General features: G+C 43.0%; 1 protein-coding gene across 5 annotated transcripts in view; it reads right to left on the bottom strand.

Moving 5' to 3' along the window:
• Positions 1–22,917, bottom strand: part of LOC116262427 (uncharacterized) — a 37,438-nt gene that overhangs the window by 8,966 nt on the left and 5,555 nt on the right. The window lies entirely within an intron of this gene.

Below are 22,917 nucleotides of genomic sequence, written 5' to 3' on the forward strand. Positions count from 1 at the left end.
GCCAAGAATTGTGTTCCTTAAACCCATGCTTGCACATGCATATGCACTCATGTGACATTACAATATTAGCGTGTCCTTCCAAGTTCCTCCTAAATAGCTCTGTAATTTAACATATTAAATTTAGTATTTAACTTTTTGTATGTGCGTGTGTGTGTGGGTGTGTGTCAGCTGCAGTATCGTTTCTCTTCTTCTTTGTTCAAGTTCCATCACAAGCAACACACGTGTACATATTTGTAACTTTCTGGCATGGATTCATCCTAGAAATAAAATAACCATTGCCCCTGAGAATAGCATGCCCAATCATTGTTTCTCAACAATGTTTATTCTCCTACGCCGTAGTAGGTGACTTTGGTAGTCAAAATAAAGCAACTTTTTCTGATCACCAACCAATATTTATTGAATCAGTTAACAGAAAGATGTTCAAAGAAAGAGAAAGAAAGCACTATGGAATGTGTGGCATGAGGTAAGTTTTGTTCTTTTCTTTTTGGTGTTTTCAAGGTGAAGAAAAGGGCACCAGTGTGGTCTGCCGCACTGGTGCCACATCTGCATGTGCACTGTGTTGCATTGTCGCGGGTGCAGGCACCAAAACAACATGTCCATGTGATTTACCATTTTGTATTGCTCTCTAAGCCATTTTGGCTTCTTTTTTTAATCAAGTTTACATTTTTATATATATTTTTTGTGCCTTAGTGCACAAGTGAGTTTGTGAGAGTGCATTTTGTACTTGTGAACTTTCTGTGTGAGAGCAATTTCTTCTGTGACTAATAAAGTCTTTTGGGATTTGATGTTGTGATTTGGAAGCCATGGACATTTCTTGCCGATTGAAAGGTAGCAGTAGATCAAGTTGTTCTTTATCTCACAAAAATTTCAAGGATGTCAAGTCTCTCTGGAATGGCCAGTTACAATCAGAGCAGTTTCAACAACTCCAACGTCTTGCCTTGCCTGCATACAAGGCTAATGGTAGCAACCATAATACATGGGTGATGAACAAAGAAAAATGGCAAATTATCTCCAAAAGTTGTTCAATGTGTGTTCTCAAGATACGCTAAAAATTAAAAAGATTTATATGTTATGATATCAAAAATGACAATCTTTGTGTTTTTAGAAACGTAACCTTCTTAGAAGATGACAAAAGGTCCGAAGCTATGTCACGTGGGTGCGGGGTGCGGATGCTGGTGCGGGTGGGGTCGGTGGGAGATGCGGCAAGTTCCAAAAAAAATTGGGTGCGGGTGCGACGAGAGCATATATATATATATATATATATATACACACACACATATATATGTTATTTGTTATATAAGTAATTTATTTGTCTATATTTTTAAACTTCTTTTTATCAAAGTTACCTTGAATCAATATATCAATGAAAGCTTGGCCAAAACATTTTTCATAACGGCCAAAACTCATTTGATGCCGACAATCTTTGTGTTTTTAGAAACGTAACCTTCTTAGAAGATGACAAAAGGTCCGAAGCTATGTCACATGGGTGCGGGGTGCGGATGCTGGTGCGGGTGCCGGTGGGGTCGGTGGGAGATGCGGCAAGTTCCAAAAAAAATTGGGTGCGGGTGCGGCGAGAGCATATATATATATATATATATATATATATATATACATACATACATACATACATACATACATATATATATATATATATATATATATATATATATATATATATATATATACACACACATATATATATGTTATTTGTTATATAAGTAATTTATTTGTCTATATTTTTAAACTTCTTTTTATCAAGGTTACCTTGAATCAATATATCAATGAAAACTTGGCCAAAACATTTTTCATAACGGCCAAAACTCATTTGACGCCATGTCGGTCCGCACCAGCACGCACACCGATGCGGGTGCAGGAGTGGGTGTGCCACCATAGTTGGCACACCCGTGTGAATTAGGTCTGATGGACTTGATACAAATAAAGAAATAGAATATGCCCTTGCATTTGATTTGTAGAATTCTAGTAATTGTGAGACATTAGATAGAAATGATTTGAATGGTAAACCCAATGTTAGTGATGAACCTCATAGCTATCATGAGCATGAATTCGAAGACAATAATGAAATCGACCACAATAATGAGACCCAAGGAGAAATTAGAACGTACACTCATAGAGCAAATAATGATAATCAACGTTTTTATGATATAATTCATTCTAATAGAGGTAGTAAACCTTATAAGATCTCAAAGAATTCCAAAGGTTCCAAATAGATTCGGTTCCTATGCATCTTTTTCTCCTAGATATAAATCATGCCTTTTGACTATTTATGCCCTTGCCCAGAGAGAATATATTACCTACAATGAAGCAACGGATAATTCCTATTGCATAGAAACTATGAACATAAAATTAAAATCTGAAAGAAAAGCAAAAATGTGGATGCTCAAAGTTTACCTAAAGGAATGAAAGAAATAGGACGTAGTGTTAGAATGAGAACTGTAAATTCCTTAGGTATGAGGGAGAAGACGAACCAGCTTTGGAAAAGACTTCCAGCCAAAGTCACACGGGTGCACCAAAGATGGTGGCACACCCACGTCGACTCGAGTGCAGGTGCAGGTGTGGGTGTGGCCCGACACGGCACTTGACTCAGTCAAACCGAATAGGGTGCTGCTGACCGAACCCGTTCTTCTTTTCTCTTTTTTTTTCATTTTTTTTTCTTTCTTGTATTTTTCCCTCTTTTCTCTCTCCTCCCCTCTTTTATTTAATAAAACTTTCAGTTATGTATAAGATTAAAATAACCTTGATAAAAAAAAGTTTAAAAATATAGACAAATAAAATTACTTATATAACAGATTACATATATATATATATATATATATATATATATATATATATATTTATTTATTTATTTATTTATTTATTTATTCATTTATTCATTTATTTGCTCTCGCCGCACCCGCGCACAATTTTTTTGGAACTTGCCGCATCCCGCACATCACATCCATGTGACATAGTTCCATCAGCAACAAGTTGACAGCCTCTGAACTGATTAGGCATGCCTCAGTGTCCTTCCTTTTTTTTTAATTACATTTACATGGCAAAATACACAATAAACATCTAAAGAAATAACAGAAATGTTACCGCCCATAATTCTGCCTGAATGCCTTATCATATAGTGGATCTGGATTATTATATGGATATAAATCCAGATCCATGACACACCTCTTCAGGCTCTTCTAGAATTTTACACGATATCTTGCACCCCTCCTCAAGGCAAGAAATTAAGTATTTCATAAAAAAATTGATTTAAAATGACTGATTTGAACTACCTAATATATGTTTTAAGTATAGAAGTTATTGTCCGTTATAGAGGGCATCTCTCATCTCAAACTAAGTTTGCTTCCGATATTTTTGTTATTATCTTGTTTAATAGATGATAAGGCAGTTGAAAATCTTGAAATTGTTGGATCAAAGACAAAGATTGATGATGGTATTCCCTTATAAAATCCAACTCCTCATAGACAACCGAGCTCTCATGTGCTTGAGCAAAATCCAGCTAGATATTGTATGTGGCTAATCAATTTCAGTATAATCATACCTGACACAGTGACTAGAGTTCTCACTTTAATCCCTACAGAAAGGGCACCAAAAGAACACAAATGAATAAAAAGTGCAGGAAAACAAAGGGGAATCCAATAACACAAAAAAATTAAGGTTTCTCTTAATCACCAATTACCCTAAAACAGAGTTAAGAGCCCTTTTTAAAGGGGCTAATCCCTAAATCTGAATTGGATCTTGGGTCACAAAACAAAAAGGTCCAAACTCAAAAATAACAGAAATACTATCTATCATAAGATCTATAATAGATCGAAAATTTGGGACCCAGCCGAATAAGTCCTACTGTGTCAATCTCCTCGGGTTGAAGACTTCAGCTCCTAACGATATTGTGGATGTCGGGGGCAGTTGGTGCAGATGCAAGATGGGAGGGATCGCCCTTGATTCGCCTTGAGTATGTGGAATGTGTGCATAGGAACCTCTTGCCATCCAGATGAGGCTGCAACAGAATCACTAACCTTGGACATGCAAACTGCTGGTACATTTTGCTACGGGCCTAATGTGCCTCAAGAATCCTCATGCATATGACTAGTCTCCTCTGACTGTACATTAGTTGAAGATTCAATTGTATCATGGTGGAGGCGTAGGTTGGCAACATTGAAAATTGGGGAGATGCTCCAATCAACGGAAAGGTCTAAAAAGTATGCATTTTTCCTCAAGCGCTGAAGGGTCACACTTACAGGGTCTTAGCTTGTCATAGGTTCCAACAGGAAAATGCTCTGGACCCAAATAAACCCAATTAAGGTGACATACGTCAAATTTGATCTCTCGCCTACCCTGGTCAACATATGCTTTGTGTGACTCATAGCTATCATGCAATTTCTGTTTGACCTACTGGTGTATGTCGTACATGTAAGGGACATCATCGAGGGCTTAAGGGTCGACATCAGGAGGGTGTGACACCAGAGCGAGCTCAACTACATGAGTAGGAGATCAACCATACACAATCTCGAATGGAGACTTGCCAGTGGAACAGTTAACCAAACTGTTATATGCAAATTTTGCTTGTGGCAACAAATCCTAAGTCCGGGTATGTTCCTCAACCAAGCGACGAAGCAAGTTTCCTAAAGTGCAGTTGACCACTTCAGTTTGCCCGTCAGTCTAGGGGTGGTAAGCACTACTAAACTGTAGCTTAGTGTTGAAGACTGCCCACAAAGACCTCCAAAAAAATGACTCGTGAACCTAGTATCACGGTCTAAAGTGATGCTCCGAGGGAGACCATGAAAAGGGGCAACATCCCTAAAGTAGAACGGAGCCACTAAAGATACATCAATAGTACTCTTACATGGAGTGAAGACTGCCATCTTGGAGAATCGGTCTACAACTACCATAATGAAATCGAGTCCATGCACCGTCTTAGGGGTCCAACAAATAAAGTCCATCGAGACATGATCCCAGGGCCAGTCTCAGATAGGTAAAGAAGTGCACAACCCACTATTTTGTTGTTGGCTCTTGGCCATCGGACAAAGTCAATAACTATTCACATACTTCACCACACCTCTCCGCATTTTGGGCCAACAATAACACTCTTCCAAGGAAGCAAGAGCCTTATCGTATCCAAAAATGACCTGACATACCACCTCCATGAATTTCAGAAATCAATTGTCAAAACTGGAAGGAGAAATTTGGAATGCACAACTTATCACCCTAAAATAGAAAGCCATTATGAATTGAGAAAAGAGTGTTTGCAGAATTTGTTTTGGTAAGACACTCCTCCCAAGGTTGTTGGAAATTAGGCCATTAGCATATAGCTCCCTACAATCATCAATCCAACGACATTGACTAACATGGACATAAGAAGGTTAATTTTTCTACTAAGAGCATCAACTTTGTAAAGAGTTCCTGATTGATGTTTGTTAGAATATGTTGTTATGGGAACCGGGTCCATATCTGGACCCGGTTCTATGGGGCGCAGGTACCGAGGCGGGCTCGGTACCCTAGGCGGCTTCTCCTCTCTCCCTCTTTATATTGTCACTTGTGTTTAGTGTTGAATTAAGTGAAATATAATTTTCTCTCTCCTAGGGTTGCAGTGAGCCCCTAGGTCAGAGCTTCCCCGTGGTTTTTCACCTCTTTCCGAGGTTTTCCACGTATATTGTGTGTTCGTTCTCTACTCTCTCTTTGTGGTTCGTGTTTCTACATGGTATCAGAGCCACCGAAGTTGGAGAAGCGTTTTTTCCAAGGATCGTCAAGTTTTTCCGTCGCCCGACGCCGTTGAAGTTCCGGTGCCGCTGCTGCCCGTTGCTGTGCCGCCGTCCTCTGTGTCGCCGCCGTCCTCTGTTCCGCCGTCTTCTGTTGCGCCTCCGCTGTCCTCCGTTCGGCCCGTTCTTGGTTTCTGCCACCGTGGGTGGCCTCTGTGTTGCGCCGTCGCCTGCCTTCCGTCGCCGCTGCCTCATTCCCGCCGCCGTCGCCGCTGCCTCCTTCCCGTCGCCGCTGCCTCCTTCCCGTCCCGCCGCTGTGCCTCTTGTTGCTGTGTGCTTGTTTGTGATGGCAAAAGCGATGGGGACTCAAAAAGATGCCGTTCTTGACGCGGGCAGCGCCTCCAAGACTGAGAACGTGCCGATCCAGGTCACCTCCATCCGTCTGACCAAGGACAATTACCTATCTTGGTCTGCCGCCCTCGAGATTGGGATTACTAGCCGTGGGCGTCTCTCTTACATCACTGGCGACAAACCTGCGCCCATCAAATCTGATCCTCAATGGGCGACGTGGGCGTTGGAGGACAGCCAAGTGAAGGTGTGGATTATCAGCTCCGTGTCCTCCGATATCCAGCCCCTCATTCTGCGGAAGCCGACCTCTTTTGATATGTGGACTGTGCTTGCAAAGATGTATGGTCGCAAGAAGAGACATCTGCGCACCTATCAGATTAAACGCAGTATTTACTCCCTGACACAGGGTGATTTGTCTGTTGCTGCCTTCTATGCTGCCCTGAAGACCAAATGGGAGGAGCTAGATTATCATGTGACTGATGAGTGGACGTGCGGTTCAGATCATTCCCTCTACTGGGAAAAGGAATGGATGGACCGTACGTTTCTGTTTCTGGGAGGCCTGAGGGATGAATTTGAGTCTATTCGTAGCCAGATTCTTAATGGTGATGAGATTCCGGGGATAGAGGAAGTATATGCTCGTGTTGAGTCTGAAGAACAACGTCGCCAGGTGATGCATCTTGACACCGGTCATGGCCCTTCTGCCTTTGTCAGTCGTGCCTCAGGGACTGGGCAGCGTCCTGCCCGACATTGCACTCATTGCAACAAGTTGGGGCATTCGGTGGATTTCTGTTGGGATCTTCATCCCGAGAAGAGACTGGTTAGAGGTCGTCCTCCCTCTGGCAAGCGTAGCCCTTCTGTGTCTGATTCCAGTCAGAGCAATTCTTCTAGTGGTGCAAAGTCCAAGCTGTCCCCTGCTCAACTCAAGGAGCTACAGGCGTACATTAGCCGCCTATCTACTACCCCTGAGGAGTCCTCCACGTCTGAAGGGGCTCAGCTAGCCCAAGCCCTCGTTGCCTCGACTGATCAAGGTAACCCCTCTCTTGGTGATTGGATTGTTGATAGTGGAGTCACTCACCACATGACAGGGGACTCTAAACTTTTTCAAGAATATCAACTTTCCTCTGGCAAGCAACGCGTGTCTATGGCAGATGGGTCTTCTATCTCTGTGGCTGGGAAAGGGAGCTTGTCCCTGCTGAACAAATACCGTCTCCACAATGCCCTGCATGTTCCAAATATTCCTATGAACTTACTCTCTGTCAGCAGTATTACTAAAGAATTAAACTGTAATCTAATTTTCTCTGCTGATCATTGTTCCCTGCAGGACTTGGTGACGGGGAAGAAGATTGGGATTGGTTCGATTACTGATGGGCTCTACAGGCTGCCGGTACAAGTTGCTTCAGCATTGATTTCTGCCACGAGTGGTCACTTGTCTGGTGTGAACGATAGATCTACTGTTCTGCGATGGCACGAGCGTCTTGGACATCTCCCCTTCCAGTTAATAAAGAAGTTGTTTCCTCATTTGTTTGCTTCTGTCTCCATTGACTCCTTCGCTTGTGAAGTGTGTCAATTGGCTAAACATGTCAGGGCTTCATACCCTATTTCTTTGAATAAATCCACTCATCTTTGCCTTAGTTCATTCCGATGTTTGGGGTCCTTCTGGAGTACCCACGTGTGGTGGTTGTCACTATTTTTTGACGCTTATTGATGATTACTCTAGATGTACGTTCGTGTACTTGTTGCGAGAACGTAGTGAGGTTCCAGCAGTTGTGAAAAACTTTGTTGCCTTTGTTGAGACTCAATTCCATACTACTGTTCAAGCTTTCCGTACGGATAATGCAAGAGAATATGTCTCCCAATCCCTTGATGAATTCTTGAAAGGAAAGGGTATTGTTCATGAAACCTCTTGTAGTTATACCCCTCCTCAGAATGGTATAGCTGAACGTAAAAATCGTCATCTATTGAATGTTACCCGGGCCATTATGTTCCAACGTCATGTCCCGAAGCGGTATTGGGGTGATGCACTTCTCACTAGTGCACATCTCATTAACCGTATGCCTACTAGAGTGCTGGATGGTCAGTCTCCTTATTCTACCCTGTGGCCTACTCAGAATCCGTGGCCTCTTACTCCTCGTGTCTTTGGGTGCAGTTGTTTTGTGCATAATCATAGCCCTACTCTCAAAAAACTTGATCCCCGGTCTATTAAAGGAGTTTTCTTAGGGTACTCTTCCACTCAGAAGGGGTATAAATGTGTGGATCCCACTACTTCCAAAGTATATGTTTCGAGGGATGTCACATTTCATGAACATGAGTCGTATTTTCCGGTGAATACTCTTCAGGGGGAGTGTCTTGGGAACTGTAGAAACAAAATGTGCACGAGAGTAGAAGAAAGCACACAGATGTAACGTGGAAAACCCTCGACTCGAGGGAAGAAAAACCACGGGTGAGGAGGTCTGGTGCCCACTAGCCTCCAGACACTCTCTCTCTTCAACACTTCATTAACTCAAAGATTAGGGTTTACAGAAGTATAAGTAGTCCTAATTAGGACAAACCGGATCGGGTACGGATCCGGACCCGAACAACAAAACCCGTCAACACTCTCCCTCAAGTTGGGCATACATATCAAACATGCCCAACTTGGATACATTTCTCTCAAATGGAGTTACACTTAAGGCCTTGGTTAGGACATCAGCAGTTTGGTCTTCAGACTTCATGTAAGGTAGCGTTAATTCCTTAGCATCAATTCTTTCTCTGATGAAGTGACGGTCGATCTCCACATGCTTTGTTCGATCATGAAGAACCGGGTTGTTAGCCAAGTTAATTGCAGACTTGTTATCACAATACATCCTCATAGGCCCTTCAATCTCTATTCCAATATCTGTCAGTAAGATCTTCAGCCATAACAATTCTGATACCCCAGTAGCCACAGCCCTATATTCAGCCTCTGCACTCGAGCGGGAACACACATCTTGTCTCTTGCTTCTCCAAACAACTAAATTTCCCCCCAAGTAGACGCAGTATCCTGAAGTAGATCTTCTGGTGTCAACACAGCCTGCCCAGTCTGCATCAGAATACCCTTCAACTTCAATAGATCTTTGTTGCACATATAGAAGTCCCTTTCCGGGATTCTTCTTCAAGTAGCACAAAATTCTATCTACAGCCTTCAAGTGCATATCTGTAGGTGCATGCATGAACAGGCTCATCATATTTACAGCAAATGTGATATCAGGTCTAGTCAGAGTGAGATAAATCAGTTTGCCAACTAGACGTTGATATCTCCCTTTAGCTTCTCCACACAATAGTTCTCCATCTTTGCTACTGTTGATAGTTTGTGGGTTTCGGGTCCGGATCCATACCCGACCCGCCTTGTAGCCCGTTTTGGGCTCTACTTAAGTCTTGTAACCCTAATCCTTAAGTGAATGATTATCTTAAGAGAGAGAGAGTCTGGCTGCTAGTGGGCACCAACTCCTCCTCATTCGTGGTTTTTTCTCCCTCGTGTTGAGGGTTTTCCACGTTACATCGTGATCATTGTTGCTCTTCGTCTCCTTCTTGTTCGTATTTCTACATGGTATCAGAGCCGTGAAGTTCCGGCGTTTCTGGTTTGTCTTTTGCCCGTGTTGGAGGAGGATTCGCCTGGCACTGTTCATTGACTCGCCTGGCACTGTTCATCGTCTCGCCCGGCCCTGTTCATCGCCCGTGCCCGACGCTCGTGTCCGAGCTTCGCCCGACGCCCGACGCCAGTGCCCAGCACCGCCCTGAGCTTCGTCTGTCGCCCCGCCGCCGTCTCCGCCCAGCGCCGCCCATGATCAGCGCCGCTCAGGATTCCGCCGTCTCCGCCTAGCGACGACCGGCCCAGCGACGCTCTGCCCAGCGGCTTTCCTCTCTGTCATCCGGCGCATCGTCCACCGCCGTGTCTTTTTCCGGCGGTCTGCTTCCGCCGGTGCGCCGCTCTGCCTGGTTCCGGCGGTCTGTTTCCGCCCAGCGCAGCGCCGTTCTGCCTGAGCGGCTGCCTCTCTGTTGTCTGCTCAGTCGCTTCCGCCCAGCGTCGGCCTGCCCAGCGACCCTCTGTCCAGCAGCGTTCTGCTTCGTTTTGTCCGTTGCCTGCTCTCTGCCTTGTTTTTGGTGTTGTATTGTGTTGTTGCTCCCTGCTGCCCTTGCTGCCTACTGGGCTTCACCCGTAGCTAGACTGGTCTGTGATTATGGCAGCCTCTTCCTCGTCAACCGTCAACACCAATCCCACTGAAATAGGGGCTTTTAGAACTGAGAATGTTCCCATGCAGGTCATCACTCTTCGCCTCACCAAGGCTAATTATTTCTCGTGGTCGCCTGCTATGACCATGGGGATTGCTGGCCGTGGTCGCATGGCCTATATTGATGGGAGCAACCCTGAACCAGCAAGAACAAGTGATGTGTGGCATACTTGGTTTCTTGAGGATAATCAAGTGAAAACTTGGATTGTCAATTCTGTTTCCGCCGATATTCAGCCCCTTATCCTTCGGAAGAAGACTGCTAGAGACATGTGGGTGGTCCTCGAGCAAATGTATGGCCAAAAGAAGACCGCAATTCGTACTTACCAAGTAATGAAGACAGTCTATGGCATTCGACAAGGGACCTCGTCTGTTGCAGAGTACTATGGGGCTTTGAAAGCCAAGTGGGAAGAGCTTGACTATCATTCTGATATTCCTTGGCATTGTCCCCATGATCAGGCGCTCTATGTTGCTCATGAATGGGAAAACAGGGTGTTCCTATTTTTAGCAGGTTTAAATGATGAGTTTGAAGGTGTTCGAAGCCAGATTTTGAATTCAGGGGAGGTGTCTAGTATTGAAGATGTGTACTCCTGTGTTGAAGCGGAAGAACAGAGAAGGCTTGTTACACAAGAAGGGAAGAGGGAACTTGTGCCCTATAACGAGAGATCTGCTCTCGTGAGTCGTGGTCCTGGCGGCCCATCTAGGTCTCTTCGCCGGTGCACTCACTGCAAGAAGACAGGTCACACTGTGGATTATTGCTGGGATCTTCATCCAGAAAAGAAGGGGAACAGAGGGAGATCTTTGACTGGGAGAACGCCTGTGTCTGAGGTGCAAGCCACCTCTAGTGGAGAAAAAGTCTCCATTTCTGCTGACCAGCTTCGTGAACTAAGGGCTTATTTGGGCAGGCTCGATGTCAACAAGACTGAGACCTCAGAGGGAACTACAGCTAATCATGCTCTTGCAGTTATTGGCAATCAAGGTAACTCTTCTGTGGGGGAATGGATTGTCGATAGTGGTGCTACTCATCACATGACAGGTAATCCAAAATTGTTTCATGAGTATAAGTTGTCCTCGGGAAGGGAACATGTTTCTCTTGCAGATGGTTCCTCTACCTGTGTGGCAGGCGAAGGCACTCTGTCCTTGTTGGACAAATTTCATGTGCAGGGCGCTTTACATGTTCCCCAGTTTCCTTTAAATCTCTTATCAGTCAGTAGACTTACTAAAGAATTGAATTGTGAACTTATATTCTCTGCCGATCGTTGTGTTTTGCAGGACTTGGTGACAGGGAAGAGGATTGGGATTGGTTTAGCTTCTGATGGATTATATCGTCTTCCCATACGTGTGGCTACTGCTCTGTTGACAGCGATCCGCAAGACAGATAAGAGAAGAGAAGATTGTCTTCAGTCTTTTATGTACTGGCATGAACGTTTTGGGCATTTACCTTTTGGGATTTTGAAACATTTGTTTCCAGACTTGTGTTCCTCCTTTGATGTGTCTTCCATTTCTTGTGATGTTTGTCAGTTTGCCAAACATGTGAGGGCTTCGTACCCTCTTTCTTCTAGTTGTGCTAATGAAGCTTTTTCCCTGATTCACTCTGATGTATGGGGACCTTCGGGCATTTATACCCGTCAAGGTTTCCAGTATTTTATCACTTTCATTGATGATTTCTCTCGTGCTACATTTATATACTTGTTTAAAGACCGCAGCGAGGTTCCTCGAATCATCGAGACATTTATTCTTCTTGTGCATACCCAGTATGGTGCGAATGTTAAAACTTTCAGGTCCGATAATGCCCGTGAGTACATGTGTCGGCCTGTTGAGGAGTTTCTTAGACAACGGGGGATTGTTCACGAGACATCTTGTAGTTACACCCCCCCTCAAAATGGGGTAGCTGAAAGGAAAAATCGTCAACTTCTTAATGTCACCAGGGCTCTTTTGTTTCAGAGAAATCTTCCTAAACACTATTGGGGTGATGCAGTTCTTACTAGTGCCTATCTTATTAACCGCATGCCCAGTCGTGTTTTGAATGGTAGGACTCCCCACTCGTTGCTTCCTGGCAGTCGTCCACCATTTCCTCTTCCTCCTCGTGTTTTTGGTTGTGTATGTTTTATCCATGATCACAGTCCAAATGTCAAGAAACTTGATCCTAGGTCTATCAAAGGTGTCTTTGTTGGATACTCCCCTACGCAAAAAGGATACAAATGTATTGATCCTATTACTGGTCGAGCTTATGTTACGAGGGATGTTACCTTCTTGGAACATGCCTCTTACTTTGGTGCGAATCCTCTTCAGGGGGAGCAGTCTGTGGGCAGGGAAGAGTATTCTCAGAGACAGGAACTTCAGTTTATAGATTTTTTGGACTACAAGAAAGCAGAATCACTTAATACTGTTGATGTGCCTGAGAAGGAGGAAAGGGGTGACAATAGCATTGAGAAGGAAGGCCCTCAGTTGTTTGGACAGTTCTACTCTAGACGAGGTACTCGGACAGAGGTGATGACTTGTGATGTTAGATCTACTTCCAATCCCAATGCCACTCCTTCCCTGGATGAACCAAGTCCTATCGAGGAGACCGTGGAGACCCATGATGAGGTTGAAAAGAAGAATGACGATCTTCCCATTGCCCTGAGAAAGGGTGTCAGGTCATGTACTCAACACCCCATTGGTAATTTTGTTTCTTATTCCAGACTTAGGAAAAATTACAAGTGCTTTGTTTCTACTCTTTCTTTGGCTGTGATTCCCAGGACTGTCGCTGAAGCTCAAAGTGACTCCAAGTGGGCTGATGCAATGAAAGAAGAAATAGATGCCCTAAGAAGAAACTTGACATGGGAAGTGGTGAAGATTCCTGAAGCCGCTCACCTAGTTGGATCCAAATGGGTGTATACCATCAAGTACAAACCAGATGGGAGTGTTGAAAGATATAAAGCTAGACTTGTGGCCAAGGGGTTTAGCCAGAAATATGGAATTGATTACTTGGAAACCTTTGCTCCTGTTGCGAAAATGAAGACTGTGAGGGTGGTTATATCCCTAGCTGTGATGAAGGAGTGGAAGATGTATCAACTGGATGTTAAGAATGCATTCCTCAATGGTGACCTCGAAGAAGAAGTATATATGCATATGCCTCCAGGATATGAAGAACCAAAAATGTGTTGTAAGCTGAAAAAGGCATTGTATGGCCTTAAGCAATCGCCTAGAGCGTGGTTTGAACGACTGAGAAGAGTGATGATACGTCATGGATACAAACAAGGAAATGGAGATCACACTCTGTTTGTGAAGAAGAAGGAGAGCAAGGTTACTCTCCTGCTCGTCTACGTAGATGACATGATTGTTACTGGAGATGATGAGGAGGAGATTATCAAGCTAAAAGGGTTACTGGCTACTGAATTCGACCTCAAAGATCTTGGCAAACTAAGGTATTTTCTTGGTATGGAGGTTGCTAGGTCTAGTACTGGTCTTGTACTAAACCAAAGGAAATATACATTAGATCTGCTGGAAGAAACTGGTAAATTGGGATGTAGACCTACTCCTACCCCTTTTGACACTGGGCACAAGTTGAGTCTTAGAGATGGAGAGCCTCTCTGTGAAGAAGACAAGGGAAGATATCAACGTCTGGTTGGGAAGCTAATCTATCTTACCCTCACGAGACCTGATATCACCTTTGCGGTGAATGTTTTGAGCCAATTCATGCATGCGCCAACCGATGCACATCTGAAGGCTGTGGACAGAGTGCTATGCTACCTGAAGAAAAATCCTGGTAAGGGACTCCTGTATGTGAAACAAGAGACTGTGGAAATCGAGGGCTATTCTGATGCGGATTGGGCAGGTTGTGGTGATACCAGACGATCCACTACAGGGTACTGTGTCTACTTGGGAGGAAACCTTGTTGTATGGAGGAGCAAGAGACAGGATGTTTGCTCTAGATCCAGTGCAGAGGCAGAATATAGGGCAGTTGCTATGGGAGTGTCAGAGTTATTGTGGTTGAAGATATTGTTGACTGACATTGGAATAGAGATTGAAGGACCTATGAAGATGTATTGTGATAACAAGTCTGCAATCAACTTAGCCAACAATCCTGTTCTTCACGACAGAACAAAACATGTTGAAATTGATCGTCACTTCATTCGGGAAAGGATTGATGCGAAGGAGTTGATCTTACCTTACATGAAGTCTGAAGACCAAACTGCTGATGTTCTGACGAAAGCTCTTCCTTCAGCTTCATTTGAGAGAAATGTATCCAAGTTGGGCATGTTTGATATGTATGCCCAACTTGAGGGGGAGTGTTGATAGTTTGTGGGTTTCGGGTCCGGATCCATACCCGACCCGCCTTGTAGCCCGTTTTGGGCTCTACAAGTCTTGTAACCCTAATCCTTAAGTGAATGATTATCTTAAGAGAGAGAGAGTCTGGCTGCTAGTGGGCACCAACTCCTCCTCATTCGTGGTTTTTTCTCCCTCGTGTTGAGGGTTTTCCACGTTACATCGTGATCATTGTTGCTCTTCGTCTCCTTCTTGTTTGTATTTCTACAGCTACTAAGTTTATGCCCGGCATCTATAGGAGTAGAGGCTGGTCTGCATCCCAGTTTTCCTGTCTCCTTTAGTAGATCCAGGGTATACTTCCTTTGACTAAGTACAAGAGTTGTACCTGATCTAGCAATTTCAATACCTAGAAAATACTTCAGCTTACCAAGATCTTTTAGATCGAATTCAATAGATAGTAAACCCTTTAATCTTGCTATCTCTTCCTTATCATCACCTGTAACAATCATATCATCAACATAAACCAATAGTAGAGTAACTTTACTCTCTCTTCTCTTTACAAACAGGGTATGATCTCCATTTCCTTGTTTGTAGCCATGTTTCTTCATAACAAGTCTGAGCCGTTCAAACCATGCTCGGGGAGACTGTTTCAGCCCATACAAAGCTTTCTTCAATTTACAGCATTTTCCAGGCTTCTCAAAACCTGGTGGCATGCACATGTACACTTCCTCTTCGAGATCTCCATTGAGAAAGGCATTTTTTACATCAAGTTGGCACATCTCCCAACCCTTCAGCACCGCCAATGAAATAATAACTCTAACAGTCTTCATCTTTGCAACAGGAGCAAACGTCTCTAAGTAGTCGATCCCATATTTCTAACTGAACCCCTTGGCCACCAAACGTGCTTTGTACCTCTCAATGCTCCCATCTGGTTTGTACTTAACAGTGTAGACCCACTTCGACCCAACCAAGTGGGCTGCTTCAGGAATATCAACCACCTCCCATGTCTGATTTCTGTCTAAAGCTTTCATCTCTTCTTTCATTGCATGAGACCACTTAGTGTCACCCTGAGCCTCTGTAGCATTCCTGGGAATCACAACCACAGCCAAGGAGGATACAAAACATTTATAGTCAGTGCTCAATCTAGAGTAAGATACGAAGTTACCAATAGGGTGCTGGGTACATGACCTGACCCCCTTTCTCAAGGCAATAGGAAGATCCTCCTTCTCTTTTCCAGTCTGAATTTCTCTTCCAACATCTTGCTTCTGAACACGACTTGGATCATCCAAGGAAGAAGTAGGATTGGGATTCGGTGTAACCTCCTCATCATCAATCACCTTGTCAGTACAAGCTCTTCTCCTGGAATACACCTGTCCAAACATACGATTACCCTCTTGTTCTGTCACCAAAGGATGCTCTCCCTCCTTCTCCTGTTCATGTACATCAGTAGTCGTCCCCTCTTCATCTTTGCCAAGCACCTTGGCAACAGGATTCTCTTCACGCCTGTAATCCATAAAGTCTGTAAACTGAATTTCCTGTGTGGGAGAATACTCTTCCTTAGACATTAATTTCTCCCCCTGAAGAGAATTCTCACCAAAATAGGAGACATGTTCCAAGAATGTGACATCTTTGGTAATGTGAAGACGACCAGTGGTAGGATCTAGACATTTATAACCTTTTTGAGTGGAAGAATACCCAAGAAAGATGCCCTTAATAGATTTGGGATCAAGTTTTTTCACATTGGGGCTGTGGTTATGTATGAAACACACACATCCAAAGACTCGAGGAGGAAGATGAAAAGGTTGACTACTCCCTGGAAGCATAGAGTAGGGAGTACGACCCTTTAGCACACGACTAGGCATGCGATTAATCAAGTAGACACTAGTAAGGATTGCATCACCCCAATAGTATTTTGGGAGATTTCTTTGGAACAGTATGGCTCGGGTGACATTGAGCAACTGACGATTTTTCCTCTCAGCAACCCCATTTTGAGGGGGGGTATAACTACAGGATGTCTCATGAACAATCCCCCTCTTTCGAAAGAATTCTTCAACAGTGAGACACAGATATTCACGAGCATTATCAGACCGAAAGGTCTTGACAGAATTTCCATATTGGTTTTCCACTAGGAGGATGAAAGTTTCAATAATGTGAGGCACCTCACTACGATCTTTCAACAAATACACAAAGGTACATCTTGAATAATCATCTATAAAAGTTATAAAGTATTGAAAACCACCACGAGAATGAATGCCCGAAGGCCCCCACACATCATAATGAACCAAGGAGAAAGCTTTATTAGAACGACTATTTGAAATTGGATAAGAAGCTCTAACATGCTTCGCAAACTGACACACATCACATGATAACATGGAAATGGTTAAACTAGAACATAGTTCAGGGAACAAATGTTTCAAAATCCCAAATGAGAGATGACCAAGGCGTTCATGCCAAAACAAAAATAATTGACGACACTCTTCCTCCTTCTTCTCTGTTCTGCTGACATAAGAGCTGTGACAACGCGTATAGGAAGCCGATACAGCCCATCAGACACCAAACCAATCCCAATCCTCTTCCCTGTCACCAAGGCCTGCAAAACACAACGTTTTTCAGAAAATATAAGCTCACACTTCAGTTCCTTGGTAATCTTACTAACAGATAACAAATTTAAGGGAAGATGAGGAACATGTAAGGCATCATGAACTAAAAAATTATTTAACAAGGAAAGACTCCCTTTCCCTGCCACAGAAGTAAAGGAACCATCGGCAAGGGACACACGTTCCTTTCCCGAGGATAGCTTGTAGTCATGGAAAAGCTTGGGGTTGCCAGTCATGTGATGAGTGGCACCGCTGTCAACAATCCATTCACCCATATAAGAAGTACCTTCTCCCCCTGAAACAGCCAATGCCTGATTGATCTTCACCTCATCTGGTGTATCTGCCTGACCAACATCAATCTTGCTCAAATATGCTCGTAGCTCACGAATCTGCTCTGCAGAAATAGAACCTTTCCCATCACTCAGACTTGTTGCAGACGATACAGGCTTCTTCCCACTCGAAGACCTCCCCCTACTATCCTTCTTCTCTGGATACAGGTCCCAACAAAAATCCCTAGTATGACCAAGTTTTTTGCAATGTGTACATTTTCGAGAAGAACGAGGAGTTCCCACAGGGGCACGGCTAACATAGGCAGACTGTTCTTCCCCCTTTCGTCCACTAGAGAGCAGCCTTCTCTGTTCTTCAGCTTCAACACGGGAATAGACATCTTCAATACTAAATGATTCGTCAGAGTTAACAATCTGACTCCTTATATTTTCAAAGTCATCATTCAGTCCGGATAAGAAAAGGAATACCCTGTTTTCCCATTTATCAGTCATGTACTGCATCTGGTCGTGAGGACACCTCCATGGAATATCAGAGTGATAGTCAAGGTCCTCCCACTTAGATTTTAATGCTGCATAAAAGTCTGCAACCGAGAGAGCACCTTGTCGCAGGGAATACACATCCTTCATAAGTTGATACACACGAACTTTCCTTTTCTTTTGGCCATACATCTGCTCCAAAATAATCTCTTTATATTGTCACTTGTGTTTAGTGTTGAATTAAGTGAAATATAATTTTCTCTCTCCTAGGGTTGCAGTGAGCCCCTAGGTCAGAGCTTCCCCGTGGTTTTTCACCTCTTTCCGAGGTTTTCCACGTATATTGTGTGTTCGTTCTCTACTCTCTCTTTGTGGTTCGTGTTTCTACAATGTTTAATGGAGAAGGTATATTCTTGCAGGAAACAAACCTACTTATTGGGCACTAAGCTTCTTTTGACTGTTCAAAAACTTTAAAGCTTCATGGTCTGTGAACAAACTCCACTAAAATCAAGTTATGTTGTCAGTAGTGCAAGACCTGTACTACTACATAAGTGGAGTAGTGGCGCTTGGCTTGAGTCTGCTTTTCACTACAAAATGCAATTGGTTTTCTATTCTAGCTCAAGATAGCACCAATGCCCACATTCAATGCATCACATTCAACTATAAAAACCTTTGAAAAGTCTGAAAAGGCTAACACAGAGGCAGAGGTCATCCTCTCTCTGATAAGCTGGAAAATCTTCTCAACCACAAGACTGCATACGAAGCTAGCAATCTTAAGGCACTCGATGATGGGGACTATAATTGTGCTAAAACTCCATATAAGCTATCGATAGAAAGAGGCCAAGCCATGGAAATTGCAGATTTCCCCCAAAGTCCAAGGAGAAGGCCAATCAACAATTTTCTGCACCTTTGAAGAATGCACCTTGACCCCTTCCACAGAAACAAAGAAACCCAAGAAGGTTAAACTATTAGTAAGAAATTCACACTTTTTAGCATTTGCAAAAGGGCTTTCTCTTCTCAGAATCTGTAAAACTGCCTGAAGGTGGGAGATATGGTCGGACACAGACTGACTATAAATAATAATGTCATCGAAATAAACAACTACAAACTTTCCTAAACAAGGACGCAAAACTTGGGTCATGACATTCATGAATGTGCTTAGAGCGTTAGAGAGCCCAAAAGGCATGACTAACCACTTGTACAACCCATCACGGGACTTGAATGCCGTTTTCCACTCATCCAACTTCCGGATGCGAATTTGGTGATACCCACTTTTTAAATCAATTTTGGAAAATATATAAACACTAGCTAGCATGTCAAGCATATCATTCCAACAGGGAAGTGGGAAACAGTATTTGACTGTGATGCGATTGATTGCCCGACTATCCACGCATATTCGTTTAGACCCATCTTTCTTAGGCTTGAGTAGGGCAGGGACTACACGAGAACCGACACTCTCATGAATGTAACCCTTCAGCAGTAGCTCCCCCCACTTGCCGCTGCAATTCAGCATGTTCGGTTGGGCTCATGCGGTGGGCAGGTAAATTAGGTATATTTGACCCAGGGGCCAAAATCGAGAGTGCGTTGACTTGCTTGTTTAGGAGGTAAGCCATCAGGCAGCTCCTGTGGCCTGACATCTTTGAACTCAGACAACAACGGCACCACATCCTCAAGTACCAGGGATAGGAAGGCTGACACAGGCTTGGCCACTAACTCGTAGCAGTTATCCGGACACTCGTATAGGAACTCCTTATAAGATAATCCAACCGACCCTGATACTTTCTCGATCTTCACTCCCAAAAAAAATGGTTTCCTTAATCGGTAAGAGGACAAATCGCTTCCCATTGAATTTGAATAAATAAGTGTTTTTATGACCATGATGAATAGTCTTCCTATCATATTGCCAGGGTCGTGCAACCAGGATATGACAAGCTGTCATCGGGGTGACATCACACCAAACTTCAACCTAATAAAAATTTCCCATCGTGTTTTTAACCAGAAACTGGTGAGTGATTGGGACCCCATTCCCTTTTCTAAACCACAAGACCTTATAAGGGTGGGCACACTTTTCCATCCTCAGTTTCAGTGTCTTGACGGTGTTCAGAGAAACCATGTTCTCACAAGGGCTACTATCTATAATAACATCACAAACATGACCTTCACAATAACATCTTGTTTGAAAAATGTTATTCCGCAGCCACTTAAAGTTTAACGTGGTTTTCGGAGTGGTCAAGACGTGATGCATGGTTAACAAATTCTCATAGGCATCACCTTCATACTGGACCGTCTCCTCTCCCTCATTGGACTCGCCCCCGCTAGTCTCAGACTCGCTATGGCCCTCCCCCTTTTCGGAGTTGGACTCATCAATAGGTTCTACAAGAGCAGACTTCTTAGCAAGAGTGGGACATTTGGACTAGACTGGACATTTGGACTGGACTCACTGTGGTATGTGGAGGAGGGTCGCGTACCGATACTAGTATGCCGGTATGGGAAAACAGGTACATGGGTACATGGGTGGTTGGATCAGTTCTAGGTTGAAACTGATCCAAACCACATTTTAAACTTAAAAACTTGTTTGACAGATCCTCCTTCCATCGATGCCTCTTCTTCTTTTGGCTTGTTCTTCAGCCTCAAGGTCCACAACAGAAGGTCATAATCAGCAGTGGGGAGCTTCATCGGCCGGCGGCAACCGGCGATGGACGGTGGCAGTCTTCAGCATCGCCGGCAGAGTAAGCTTTTATTTTTCTATTTTCCATTTCATTATTTTTTTAGGGTTTCTGCACTGTTTCCCCTTTTTTGTTTTCCATAGTTGTTTCCCCTTCTTTTCATCTGATTATGTTGAATGTTGTTTTCCCCTTTTTTTGTTGCTTTTTTTTATTAGATTTATGTCATTCCTTCAAAATCTGCCTTAGTGCCATATCTAGAAAATCATCTGCCGCTACAGTTCTTCAAAATCTTCCCAGTGCCGGTTCTTCAAAATCTGTTGCTGTCGTTTTGCATAATCATCTGCTGCTGCCGCCATTCTTCAAAATCTGCCGTTCTAAAGTTTACGTTTCATCAAAACCAGCTGATTTGCTCTCTTGCTTAGGTTATGCTTGTGTAAAGCTGTACATATCATTAAACTTTAATTGTTAATTTGTTATGCTGTTAAGTTTTGCATAATTGTCATGTTGTTAATCAGTTAATAGTTTATTATTCATAGTTTTGTCTTCAACTTAAAGTCTTAAATCTATATATGTTTTTCGTGTATATTTAAATCAATATGAATTTTGTTTTACTTTTATTTTTTTGTAGCCGGCAATGCCTCGTCGGGTTGTCCACAATGCTATCGGGGGGTGGTGACCTTCGCTGTCAAGGCGTCGCTTAGGCATGGACTAGTCATCAGTCCACATCCCATGCCTAAGTCCATCACTTAGGCATGGGTTTGGCGCCTAGGCTGGACTAGGTGTGCTGGCGCCTAGTCCATTTGGGTGTTTAGGGGACTTTAGCCTCTAATACTTTATTTGTTTTGCTTCCCAAGACCTATTATCCCTTGAGTTTAGCTTAATTTTATTACAGGGAGTCTGATTTGACCTAGTGATTGCAAAATTTATGTTGAAAACAGAAAATTTCTGCTATAAGTATCTCAAAAAATTACAATTTGTGCAGAAATTAGATTGCATGCAAGGTCTATCTTTTACTTGAATTAATTGCGTTAAGATTGTAGGTGCGATTTGAGTTCTGCTAATGTATAAATTAGACAGCTTAAGTCAGAGTCGGGTAGGTGTCTTTCACAATCTTTCAAATTGGTTTATATTTAGTTGCCATCTACCATAGGTCGAGTCTAGAGAGCAAAGATTTCAATGTAGGTATTATTTTGGTTATTTTCTGTTTCATGTACATTGTTTACAGATCTACAATAAGAAGTCTATCATTTGGTTTATTCTTCACTAAACTTATCTTCTGTTGTTTTATAAGTTGTTTTTGACTAATCCTAACTTGCTAACATGCTAACTTAATACATAAAGCATAAAGCTAACATTTAAGAATTAAAAATAACTAAGCCAAATTGCAAAGACTTTTGGATGCCTTTTTAGGCTAGGCGCGCCTAGGCAGAGTCTAGCCACCTTGACAACTAAGGTGGCGACCACCTCCCCCTTCTTGAAAAACAGAGGCGGTAGCATCCGCTGTTGCAAAAAAAAATTGCTCCAACACATTTTTCTTGGGCGCAGCCTTTAGTTGTCTAGGTGGCTAGGCACGCCTAGGCACCAGGCCACCTTGACAACTAAGGGCTGCACCCAAAAAAAAAATGTCTTGGAGCAAATTTTTTTGCAGCGGAGGATGCTATTGCCTAAAAAGGCATCCAAAAGTTGTTGGAATTTTGCTTAGTTATTTTTAATTCTAAAATGTTAGCTTTATGTTTTATGTCTTAAGTTAGCATGTTAGCAAGTTAGGATTAGTCAAAATCAACTTATAAAACAGCAAAATAAAATGTTTAATGCATTGAATTTAAAACAATAGACTTCTCATTGTAGAACTAAAAGTGACCTCTAAACAATATACATGAAACAGAAAATAACCAAAATAATACCTACTTTAAAATTTGTGCTCTCTAAACTGGACCTATGGTCGATGGCAACTGAATATAAACCAATTTCAAAAACTGTAAAAGACGCCTACAAAACTCTGACTTAAGCTGTGTACTGCATGAACTCAAATCACACCTACAATCCTAACTCAATCAATTCAAGTAAAAGATAGACCTTGCAAGCAATCTGTCCTGAGATACTTATAGAAAAAATTCTTTGTTTTCAACATAAATTTTGCAACCACTGGGTCAAATAAGACTCTTTGCAATAAAATTAAGCTAAACTTAAGGGATAGCATGTCTTGGGAAGCAAAACAAATCAAGTATCAGAGGCTAAAGTCACCCAAACTTCCAAATGGACTAGGCGCCAGCACGCCTAGGCGCCAAACCCACACCTCATGCCTAAGTGATGGACTTAGGCATGGGATGCGGACTGGCGAC

The sequence above is a fragment of the Nymphaea colorata genome, chromosome 10 (assembly GCF_008831285.2).
Source record: "Nymphaea colorata isolate Beijing-Zhang1983 chromosome 10, ASM883128v2, whole genome shotgun sequence".
In the NCBI taxonomy this organism is placed as follows: domain Eukaryota; kingdom Viridiplantae; phylum Streptophyta; class Magnoliopsida; order Nymphaeales; family Nymphaeaceae; genus Nymphaea; species Nymphaea colorata.